Source organism: Apium graveolens, chromosome 10, assembly GCF_009905375.1.
Source record: "Apium graveolens cultivar Ventura chromosome 10, ASM990537v1, whole genome shotgun sequence".
In the NCBI taxonomy this organism is placed as follows: Eukaryota; Viridiplantae; Streptophyta; class Magnoliopsida; order Apiales; family Apiaceae; genus Apium; species Apium graveolens.
Window position 1 is genome coordinate 123,452,602 of NC_133656.1, and position 12,651 is coordinate 123,465,252.

The window sequence follows — 12,651 nt, forward strand, 5'->3', positions numbered from 1 at the left end:
TGCCACACTATGTAGGGGTTCTGATATGGATATTCTGAGATTTTATTAGTACTTTATATGGGATATAAGTGTATGTAAAGATCGTCAGAATCCAAATCCGAACACTTTGATTTTTCCCGGAAATACACTAGATACGGAAAGATTTGAGAAAAAGGTAACAGGATAAAAAGGATTTAAATTAAAGGATTATAAGAGAGGATCATAAAAAGGAATATAATGTATTGAGAAAGGTTAAGGGAACCTAAGTAATAAGATCCCGGGTATGATCCTTCAAACGATAAATGAAAACGAAAGTTAAGCGAACCGTATAACAGATCAGCGGTCATTAGGCAAACAATTAGGAAGTTAAGCAAAGGGATTAGAGGAAGTGATGTCACCCAACCAATGAGAAGAGGACAAGGAAGGGAGGATGACATAGCAATGTGATGTAAGCATGACATACGGAAGGAGGAGGTGTGGTTGGTTTATAACCACACAAATATAAGGTTATTAAGGTAATTAACCAAAAACAAAACAAAAAACAACCAAGCTAAGCCAAACAAATCAAAAAACACAAAATCATTTCATTCTCATCATCTTGCTCTCGGCTTTTCATCTTTTTCAAGGGCAAGAATTTCAAAAATCAAGTTCCAAGCATTGTTAAATCACAAGGTAATTATCTAAGCTTCCTTGTACATAGATATGGATATGCTATAAGTTTAAGCTCCTAATTCCTTCACAATCTCTTCCAATAAATCAAGGAAGAAGATGGTGAATAGTAACCTTCAAGAAGTAACTTTAGTTTGCTTGAATTTTTATGAAAGATTAAGGTTATACAAGCAAGGATCAAGGTTCTTTTAGGCATTCAAAGCTCTTGGGTTGTGTTAGGAAGCTTCAAGGAGGTATAAACAACTTTCACCTTTAACTTATAGTTTAAACTTTGAGTTTTGATGAGTTTATGGATGGATTAATGTATATATAGAAATATCCATGTATGTATAGCAAGATCCATGTATGTTAGATAGTTTGGTTGGATTTGTGGTGATTTTGGATATGAATCTTGGTTAATGGTTAATGAATCTTAAGTTATGGTTAGTAGATCATGTTTGTGGTTGAATAAGTTGGAAAACCTTGAGATTATGGACTGACTTTGCCTTGATATAAGTTGTGTTTGAGGTATTGATGATGGTTGGGTGGTTTGTAGTGAATTGGTAAAGAATTGGAGTGGTATAAATATTGGTAATCGCGTAAACATAGCCGTCGTAACGTCCGATTTTCTTTGGACTGTTTTTGTGCATAGCATTAGGACCCGAGAACCCCCTGCTAGATTATGACCACTGCCATGTTTAGATAGCTCATGTTACGAGCTTCGTTTTGATATGTAGTTCGTTTGATTCCGATGCACGGTTTAGGAGAAACGACCGTTTCAAGTAACGGCGTTTCGCGAACGAAACTTTTTCCCTCGCCTTACTTTGAAACATAGGTTAAAGACCAAAAAGGGTTAATTAATGTATGAAACATTTATGGTAAGTGTGTTAGGCAGTTGGTAAGACACTCGCGAAGGAATCGCTTTAAAACTCGTAAAGGTTAAATTATTAAAAATGGTGGAGCCGAGGGTACCCGAGTGACTTAAGCAAATCAGTGAGCGCAAAACAAGCGTTAGAGTCTAAGTTAGTTAAAGTATAGATTTATAAGTGATTTTGGTTTAATTCCAACTTACTTGTTGTTTATAGGTTACCAGACTCGTCCCGAGCCTTTAATCACCCCAAGTCGCTCAGGCAAGTTTTCTACCCGTTATACTGTTGTTGTGATGTAAATATATGTATATGCATTATCTTGTGATAAGTGCATGATTGTTATTAGCAATTCTTGCGATATATTGTAGCATGTGATATGGTATATATGCATGCCTGTTTCATATTCTTGAAATATATATCTGTTGGTTCAGTTGATAATACCTATGCTAGAGGATAGCGGTATCTTGCATATACCCTTAGTGTAGGGACCCAAAGGTGAAAAAATTTTCTAAAACCGGGAGTCGAGGATCCCGAGTAGATTTTGTATATATATGGATATGGATATATATATATATATTTATATATATATATATGGTTATAGTTTTCCAAACTATTAATCGAATAAGGTTTATTCGATAACTTTAAACTTTATTTTATTTAATGAATATTATTACGAATATTCATTCGAGGACTTATGACTCCTTTTATTTTATTATTTGAATATTATTACGAATATTCATTCGAGGACTTATGACTCCTTTTATTTTATTATTTGAATATTATTTGAATATTCATTCGAGGACTTATGACTCAGTTTATATTATTTAATGAATATTATTTGAATATTCATTTGAGGATCTATGACTCCGACTATTTGCTGAGATATATTCTGTATTTTATTACAGAATAATGTTTCGATAATCAAACTTATTTTCGGTTATTCAAATGAAGATAATACTTTCATATAAGTATATCTTTGGTTATTTAATACTCGTTTCAAGTATAAATTTTAATACTTCTACTTCAATTATTTTTATAAAGATTATTCTTTATGGGAATATTATTTAATTAATAATATTCAGTCATTTTCTAAATATTCTGGGGACTGATTTACTTCATTAAATCAGCTTTACTCCAAACACTCTATAAAGTGTTTTCGAGTCTTCAAAATGATTTTTAAAAGTTAGAGCGGATCCCAAAACTCATTTTTATATTTAAGATCTTCCTTTTTAAGGGGATTTAAATACTCGCTTAAAACCCGAGGGATCCGGCTCTGTGGTGTATTTTATATTCGCAACAAGGTTGCAGTTTTGGTAAATGAATTGATTACTTACCCAACGTTCGGGAAGTAAGTCCATCTATTGAGTCGGCATAAGCAACATGGGCTCAGTGGGCGTCCATGATAGTGTAAGTGGCTCAGTGGGAGTCCATCAAATGCATAAGTGGCTGAGTGGCAGTCCAGCATAGGTCCTAATGCGGCCAGGGTGATGACCAGTGGGGAATTCGTCCATCTACTAGTAGAAAAGGTTACTTATGGGTATCTTTGCCTGATCAGCAAGATATCTGGTTTATGCCAAAATTCTTTTCCTTTCCAAAATTCATTGGATGTTTCAAACTCTGTTCATACTTTATATAACAGAGGTTCCAGGAAATGTTTAAAGAGATATATATGTGGATATATATATATCGGGACTAAATAAAGTATCTCGTAACTTTATTTCATTCAATAATATTTCAAAGATTGAATCTATTCAAATCTTGTCTTGTAGTCTCATCTATGTGATGAACTTTTGAAACTGGTTATAACTTGAACGGTGGTAGTTCAAGTAGTATTGGGAAAGATATAAGTATATTGGGGTATTTGGTAACCTCATCTTTTAAACTTATATCTAGTTAATAATTGTCTTATGAATGACAAAGATTTTCAGAAAAACGTTGAGACAAGGTTAGATGTATGAGATCACCTTGCAACGATATTTTTTTTATATATACAGTTATACACTGGGATTTTGTGTATATTATGCATGGAAGAGGACTTCCAATATTTTGAAAAGTATATATGTATATATACTGAATATTTTGCGACTTCATCGCATTAAGATATCAAACTTGGTTCATTTCTTTTGACCAAGACTTTCATGAGTACTATGAGAAGGCTCATATATTGTTAATCATTATACATATTATTTTGGTGGGCTTGCTGCTCACCCTTGCTTTCTTCTTTCATCACACAACATCAGATAGACAAGATGAACCGGACCAAGCTTCCGATTCGCAAGGGGTTAGGAGACGTTCCGCAGTTTTCTATAAGCACTGATGCCGCCATAGCTGAGGTAGGAACTACCAATAGGCTAGGCTTTCAACTTTTGATGTATCAGATTATGTATATTTATGAATTGTAATAATGGCAAAGAAATGTAAATTTATTCAGAAACCTGTTTAAGGTGTATTGGCATATAATTGTGGAATAAAACGACTTGTGATTATTTTTGGATATTCATCTCTGAGACTATAACTTGTGGTGTGTGTTTATTGTGGGGTCAAAGTACAGAGTAGTTGATTATTTATTAAGATTGGGTGTTGTTAAGGGAAATGGAACTCGTGACGACCCGGATCCCCGACCCCGGATCTGGGGGTGTTACAGAAGTGGTATCAGAGCTAAGCGTTATAAACCTCAGAGATGATGGGACGTTAAGATATTAAGTTCACTAAGATAATAAGAACTCTTGCCAAGTTCATAGTCGGGCTACCTAACGTAGTACTGACAGTTAAAACCCTTATGGGAACCCTTATAAATATCGTGATAGGAGCGTAGTTCGTTATCGTATATGGTAGCGGGACTCCGAACCCTGAGGTTGAGGAGCAACATCGCGATGATATTTTATTACTAATTGGAGATCGGATTGTGGATCCGATAGAGTGTCCTAATGCAGGACCGGATGATGTTGATATTGAGGATTTAGCGGTTGAGGATGTTGTCCTAGAAGGGATAGTTGTTGAGGAGGATCCCATGGAGGATCCTGACAGGATTGGACAAAGGACCACTGATGAATTGATGACCATGGTTTGGTCGACTACCAGAGGTAGGATTGGCCGGTCACTACCGGAGGTTCGTTCAAGTTGTAAAGATAGTAGCCCCTTTAACGCGGCTTACTCGTAAGACTGAGAAGTTCGAATGGACAGAGAAATGCGAGAACAGCTTTCAAGAACTGAAGCAGAGGTTGGTAATGGCCCTTATGCTGGCGTTGCCGGATGGAAAAGGAGATTTTGTGATGTGTAGTGACGCTTCGCATAAGGAATTAGGGTGCTTCTTATACAACACAACAAGGTAATCGCGTACGCATCAAGACAATTAAGGGAATATAAAATTTGATATCCCCACCCATGAGCTTGGGCTCGTGGCAATAGTTTTGCCCTAAATATTGGAGGCACTACTTGTATGGAGAGAAGTACGAGATTTACACAAGCCATAAGTGCTCTAGTGCATTTTCACGCAGAAAGAGCTCAACATGCGCCAAATGAGGTGGTTAGAGATAATCAAGGATTACGATTATGAGATTCTTTATCATTCGGGGAAAGCCAATGTGGTGGCTGATGCCCTTAGTAAAAAAGGAGAGACTCAAGATGATAATGTCTTTTGGAGAGTTTATAAGAGATTTTGAGAAAATGGAAATAGAAGTGAAGGTAACCGGAGCCGGTACCGAAAAGCTGTTTGAGATTGCAATGCAGCCCGAATTATTGGAAAAGATCATATTATGCCAGAAAAAGTTATGAATGAAGGCAGGGAGCCAACAATTAGATAAAAGATTAATATCGAGAAAGATGATAAGGGAATAATGAGGTATTCCTATAGAATTTGGGTTCCAAAAGTTCAAGAGCGTAAGGATGAGAACTTAGATGAGAGCCATAGTTTGAGGAATAAGATTTAGAGCAAACCCTGAACGTGATAGTCAGGGAGGTCGCCATCAAGATAGAAGGAACCCATGACATAATGGAGTGGAAAATGAGGATTTTAAATTAAAAGATGACCCCAATTATGGGGAGTAGGATGAAACATTTCATACTAAGGAAACAGAAAGTCGAGTAAGGAAAGGAGACCCGAGACGGTACTCCTATACGGCAATTCATGGACCTGTCTAAAAAGAACTTAGACTATTATCCCCAACCACCACCCTGAGATGACAGTGCGGTGAGAAATTCTTTCAGGACCTTTAAATCGCTAAGCTCTCAGAGTTCCAAGGAACAAGCTAACCCAGTCGAGGCAAGAGCCTGGCTAAAGGAAATATAGGAATTATTTGAGATTCTAAATGATTGACGAAGCACAAAAGACTGTTTTTGTCACTTACCCCCGTAAGAGAGAGGCCACCCGTTGGTGAAAGGCCAAGAAAGGCACGGAGCCAGAGGTTATAATAAACTGATTAAAGTTCAGACAATTGTTTTCGGGAAAGTACTTCCCAAGGTTATGGAGGTAGTGTAAAAGCTTTAGAGCTAGAACAAAAGCGGACGAGTATGATGAATTATGAATCTAAGTTGTAAAAGTTATCAAGATTCGTTCTGAGGACACGAATCCAGAATGACGGGATGTTTGAAATCAATGCTTATGTGGTGTTGGTTCATGAAATAATGATAAGAGAAAGGAAAAAAAAAATTGAAGAGGAAAGGAATATAACGGCAATAGAGTTTGAGGAATGATAAGGGAGTTGGGTATGAGGAAACCCTAAAGACTCGTAGAAATAGAAATAGGAAAGTATGTAATCGTCAAGATGATGATGATCCACCATGAGTTAAAATTTATGGTTGAAGGCATAAGAGATACATATATTGTACCCCCTTTAAGTTGGGAGGATTCGAGGAAACCTTGAGGTAATTCGAAGGATAAATAATGAAAAAAATTGGATGAAGGAAGTGACCTTCAAGAAGGTGAAATGTAAGACCAGTGGCTTGATACCCAGAAAGGGAGACGCCAGGTATGAAAGATATCCCAACATTGAGGTAACTGTTGAGATAAACAACAAAAGTAAATAAGAAATTATTAAGAAGAAGTTCACGTTGAACACGACCAATATCTTCCAGAACATCTTTGTTATCGTTACCAAATTAGGCAAGACAAGCGGATAACCGTTGTTATCTTTTGGAGGCCATATGAATTGACCTCAATTTGAATAAGGATGCTATTATGAAGTTAGGTATAGACTATCGAGGTGGGAATGATGAATATGATAATCTATCAAGGAAATATGACTTGATTTATTCGTGGAAGGATGCAGGTACCTTTTAAAGGTGGAATTAAGGATAGAACATTGGTAACTTAAAATGAATCCTAGGGAACTGCATAAAGATTGGCATTTCACCCTTAATAGGGATAGTATGAGTTTTGACAGTATGAATTGGAAAGGATTAAGGTAATAATAACCTTTAAGGATCAGTGGAGAAATTTTTCAGAAGTAAATAGACAATGGTTCTAGTATCAGTAAATGGTATTTTGATATGCCCTGTATATAGGGAATACAGGAGGAACGATTGAAGGATAACCTTAGAGGTTTTACAAGGAGAAAGGAAATATTCGAAATTCTCAAGAATAAAAATGTTGATAAAGGAAATATGACGTAATTATATTGATGCCAAGTGAGGCACGTGTTAAACCACGAGAAGGTATGGATCGAACCAGTAATGGTCGAAATTGTTCAGGGCAATTAGGACTTAAGATAGAAGATGTTCTAAGTATGATTGAGAGTCAGTCATGACAGCGATTAACCTCTAAAGACTGAGGCAATAACTTATGGAAAAATGGTGATATTTTTTTTTTTACTCACCAGATTTTAAGGAAAACATCTTCACATAAGCAGTGATTGAAATAAGGTAGAAAATTTATTTGGAGGTGGTTAAAATGACATTGACTGTAAGGAAATTGTACTATCAGGAAAGGCCAAAGAGGTGGCCGACACTTTAAAGGTAAGAGGATAATTATAGGCACTTGTGCCAAAGGAATACAGTGATGATGGTTAAAACTGTGAAGGTTGTATTATGGTTTGGAAGATTGACATTCCTTCTGATGACTGTGCAATACCCAACCGTAATAGTAGTTAGTAAAGGTTTAATTCGTGTAATCGCCATGAGCGGGCTATCTATCTCAGAAGATACTATCTTGAGATAAGCCAGGACCATAGTTCAAAAAGGACTAAACAAACCTTTGAGTTAAGTCTTCTATTGAAGGTATATGATTAAGAATGGTATTAACCTGCTATCGTTGCTTTGAGCAAAACTCTTCTGCAAATTTTATCTGCTTCATGTCATGAAAGTACGTCAGAGTTTGGAGTGTTCTTCATGAATTGTGATTGGTGGTTATGTTAACTCCTTAGGAGAATTAGATACGAGATGTATGGACTCCGTATGGTTAGTTATTAAGACTTCATGGAAAATGAATGACTACAGTAGGTCAGTGGTGGACCTTAGTAAGGCAGCAATGATTCTGCGAGTAATGAGCTGATTACAACCGTGAGAGTTGTATTGGAATGGGTGTTGAGATTGAGTACCACTAATCGGGTAGTGGTAGTGTATAAGTTAACATTGATAGACTAATTAAGTAGAGTATCTACCTAGTGAATAATTATTCTTTCTTATCAATAGAGAGTCGTATTATTATACGAGGAAGGTTGCGGTGCAAGCATAGAATTCAAGTAACGATGATGTCTAGAATGAGATCCCAGATTCGATTTTCGATGTCAAGGGAGTTTCAAAGGTAATTGTGTATAAGCTCGAGGAAGAGCATGGGTCCATAGAATGATGGACGGGATAGCGAAAATATTTAGGCACGTGAAATGCGATGCTATAACACTTGATGTTGATATAAATACATATATGTTTTGTTCTTCTATGACAAACCTCTATAGTTCAGAGGTAGATTCCAAGCCAGATATTTTATGGCAATAATTTTTTTTTTATGAATATACAATTCTCTTCAATTCGTTCTTTTCTCTTCTTTTCATTTCATGTAAGCTGAGAAGAACAACCCTTCCAAAAGGGGAGGTATTGCCGAATGACTATCTATCTGTGTGATAGAAGCCTAGTAGGATACCATCTATTGTTTAATTGCTTATCAAGTACTAAAGGCTGGCCACCTTCTGTACTAACTATGCGATATAACAAGTGTTCATGATCATAGTGATCTCTCAACAAATTCCTTTACTTCTATTTGATTGATCAAATTTTGGAAAATAGAAACAACTGAAAAAGGAGTAATAAAGTGGTGGTAGTATGCGGAATGGGAACATATTCGTGATACTAAGTTTGACGTGGTTATTAAAAGGTTATAGAACGCTAACGAGCAAAAGTATAACCAGTATAATATTAGGAACGGAAGGTAGTAGCGATTACGAACTGGAAAAGAATGGGTATTGAGAAGCAAAAGTTCTAATGATAAAAGCTATAATGAGAGTCTGCGCAATAGACTTGAAAGAATTTGGAATGATCACTTAATTCGGATTGAGTTATCTTACGACAATAGATCATATGTCATTATCGAGATGTCGCCTTATGAGATCCTTGAGGGAAGAAATGTCGATCTCCCTTATGTTAGGATGAAGTTGTAGAGCGCAAGATGCTCGGACCCGCAGTAGTCCAAAGGACCAAGGATATGATAGATCTAATCAGAGGACGGCTGGTAGTAGCCCAAGATGGACATGATAAGTATGTTGATTTGACACGAAAGGATAAAGAGTATGAAATAGGGGACCTAGTAATGTTATAGGTATCCCTTGGAAAGGATTGATGAGGTTCGGAAAGAAAGGAAAGCTAAGTCTACAATTTGTTGGACCCTTGGATATATTAGGACGTTTGGGAAGTTAGCATATGAGCTAACCCTACCCCCGAACCTGTAGCAAGTTCATAACGTGTTCCACGTATCAATGTTAAGGAAGTGTATTCGGATGCCAGATAAATAGAGGCATAGGAGCGCATAGGCATGCAACCAGACGTAACCTATATGGAGCAACCAGGAAGGGTATAGATTAAGAAGGGTTATCAAACTAGTAAGAGTTTGATGGTAGAACCACAATGTGGGAAAATTTACTTGAAAGTTAGAAAGTGTAATGCTGAGAAAGTATCCCTATTCATTTTCTATCTGATTCCGGGACGGAATCCTTTTAAGGAGGGGAGACTGTAATAACCCCAATTTTTGGGAAATTTTTGAAACCCTTATGAATAGTGTTTTTGCTGAATGAGAAAACTTTTCATGCCACACTATGTAGGGGTTCTGATATGGATATTCTGAGATTTTATTAGTACTTTATATGGGATATAAGTGTATGTAAAGATCGTCAGAATCCAAATCCGAACACTTTGATTTTTCCCGGAAATACACTAGATACGGAAAGATTTGAGAAAAAGGTAACAGGATAAAAAGGATTTAAATTAAAGGATTATAAGAGAGGATCATAAAAAGGAATATAATGTATTGAGAAAGGTTAAGGGAACCTAAGTAATAAGATCCCGGGTATGATCCTTCAAACGATAAATGAAAACGAAAGTTAAGCGAACCGTATAACAGATCAGCGGTCATTAGGCAAACAATTAGGAAGTTAAGCAAAGGGATTAGAGGAAGTGATGTCACCCAACCAATGAGAAGAGGACAAGGAAGGGAGGATGACATAGCAATGTGATGTAAGCATGACATACGGAAGGAGGAGGTGTGGTTGGTTTATAACCACACAAATATAAGGTTATTAAGGTAATTAACCAAAAACAAAACAAAAAACAACCAAGCTAAGCCAAACAAATCAAAAAACACAAAATCATTTCATTCTCATCATCTTGCTCTCGGCTTTTCATCTTTTTCAAGGGCAAGAATTTCAAAAATCAAGTTCCAAGCATTGTTAAATCACAAGGTAATTATCTAAGCTTCCTTGTACATAGATATGGATATGCTATAAGTTTAAGCTCCTAATTCCTTCACAATCTCTTCCAATAAATCAAGGAAGAAGATGGTGAATAGTAACCTTCAAGAAGTAACTTTAGTTTGCTTGAATTTTTATGAAAGATTAAGGTTATACAAGCAAGGATCAAGGTTCTTTTAGGCATTCAAAGCTCTTGGGTTGTGTTAGGAAGCTTCAAGGAGGTATAAACAACTTTCACCTTTAACTTATAGTTTGAACTTTGAGTTTTGATGAGTTTATGGATGGATTAATGTATATATAGAAATATCCATGTATGTATAGCAAGATCCATGTATGTTAGATAGTTTGGTTGGATTTGTGGTGATTTTGGATATGAATCTTGGTTAATGGTTAATGAATCTTAAGTTATGGTTAGTAGATCATGTTTGTGGTTGAATAAGTTGGAAAACCTTGAGATTATGGACTGACTTTGCCTTGATATAAGTTGTGTTTGAGGTATTGATGATGGTTGGGTGGTTTGTAGTGAATTGGTAAAGAATTGGAGTGGTATAAATATTGGTAATCGCGTAAACATAGCCGTCGTAACGTCCGATTTTCTTTGGACTGTTTTTGTGCATAGCATTAGGACCCGAGAACCCCCTGCTAGATTATGACCACTGCCATGTTTAGATAGCTCATGTTACGAGCTTCGTTTTGATATGTAGTTCGTTCGATTCCGATGCACAGTTTAGGAGAAACGACCGTTTCAAGTAACGGCGTTTCGCGAACGAAACTTTTTCCCTCGCCTTACTTTGAAACATAGGTTAAAGACCAAAAAGGGTTAATTAATGTATGAAACATTTATGATAAGTGTGTTAGGCAGTTGGTAAGACACTCGCGAAGGAATCGCTTTAAAACTCGTAAAGGTTAAATTATTAAAAATGGTGGAGCCGAGGGTACCCGAGTGACTTAAGCAAATCAGTGAGCGCAAAACAAGCGTTAGAGTCTAAGTTAGTTAAAGTATAGATTTACAAGTGATTTTGGTTTAATTCCAACTTACTTGTTGTTTATAGGTTACCAGACTCGTCCCGAGCCTTTAATCACCCCAAGTCGCTCAGGCAAGTTTTCTACCCGTTATACTGTTGTTGTGATGTAAATATATGTATATGCATTATCTTGTGATAAGTGCATGATTGTTATTAGCAATTCTTGCGATATATTATAGCATGTGATATGGTATATATGCATGCCTGTTTCATATTCTTGAAATATATATCTGTTGGTTCAGTTGATAATACCTATGCTAGAGGATAGCGGTATCTTGCATATACCCTTAGTGTAGGGACCCAAAGGTGAAAAAATTTTCTAAAACCGGGAGTCGAGGATCCCGAGTAGATTTTGTATATATATGGATATGGATATATATATATATATTTATATATATATGGTTATAGTTTTCCAAACTATTAATCGAATAAGGTTTATTCGATAACTTTAAACTTTATTTTATTTAATGAATATTATTACGAATATTCATTCGAGGACTTATGACTCCTTTTATTTTATTATTTGAATATTATTACGAATATTCATTCGAGGACTTATGACTCCTTTTATTTTATTATTTGAATATTATTTGAATATTCATTCGAGGACTTATGACTCAGTTTATATTATTTAATGAATATTATTTGAATATTCATTTGAGGATCTATGACTCCGACTATTTGCTGAGATATATTCTGTATTTTATTAAAGAATAATGTTTCGATAATCAAACTTATTTTCGGTTATTCAAATGAAGATAATACTTTCATATAAGTATATCTTTGGTTATTTAATACTCGTTTCAAGTATAAATTTTAATACTTCTACTTCAATTATTTTTATAAAGATTATTCTTTATGGGAATATTATTTAATTAATAATATTCAGTCATTTTCTAAATATTCTGGGGACTGATTTACTTCATTAAATCAGCTTTACTCCAAACACTCTATAAAGTATTTTCGAGTCTTCAAAATGATTTTTAAAAGTTAGAGCGGATCCCAAAACTCATTTTTATATTTAAGATCTTCCTTTTTAAGGGGATTTAAATACTCGCTTAAAACCCGAGGGATCCGGCTCTGTGGTGTATTTTATATTCGCAACAAGGTTGCAGTTTTGGTAAATGAATTGATTACTTACCCAACGTTCGGGAAGTAAGTCCATCTATTGAGTCGGCATAAGCAACATGGGCTCAGTGGGCGTCCATGATAGTGTAAGTGGCTCAGTGGGAGTCCATC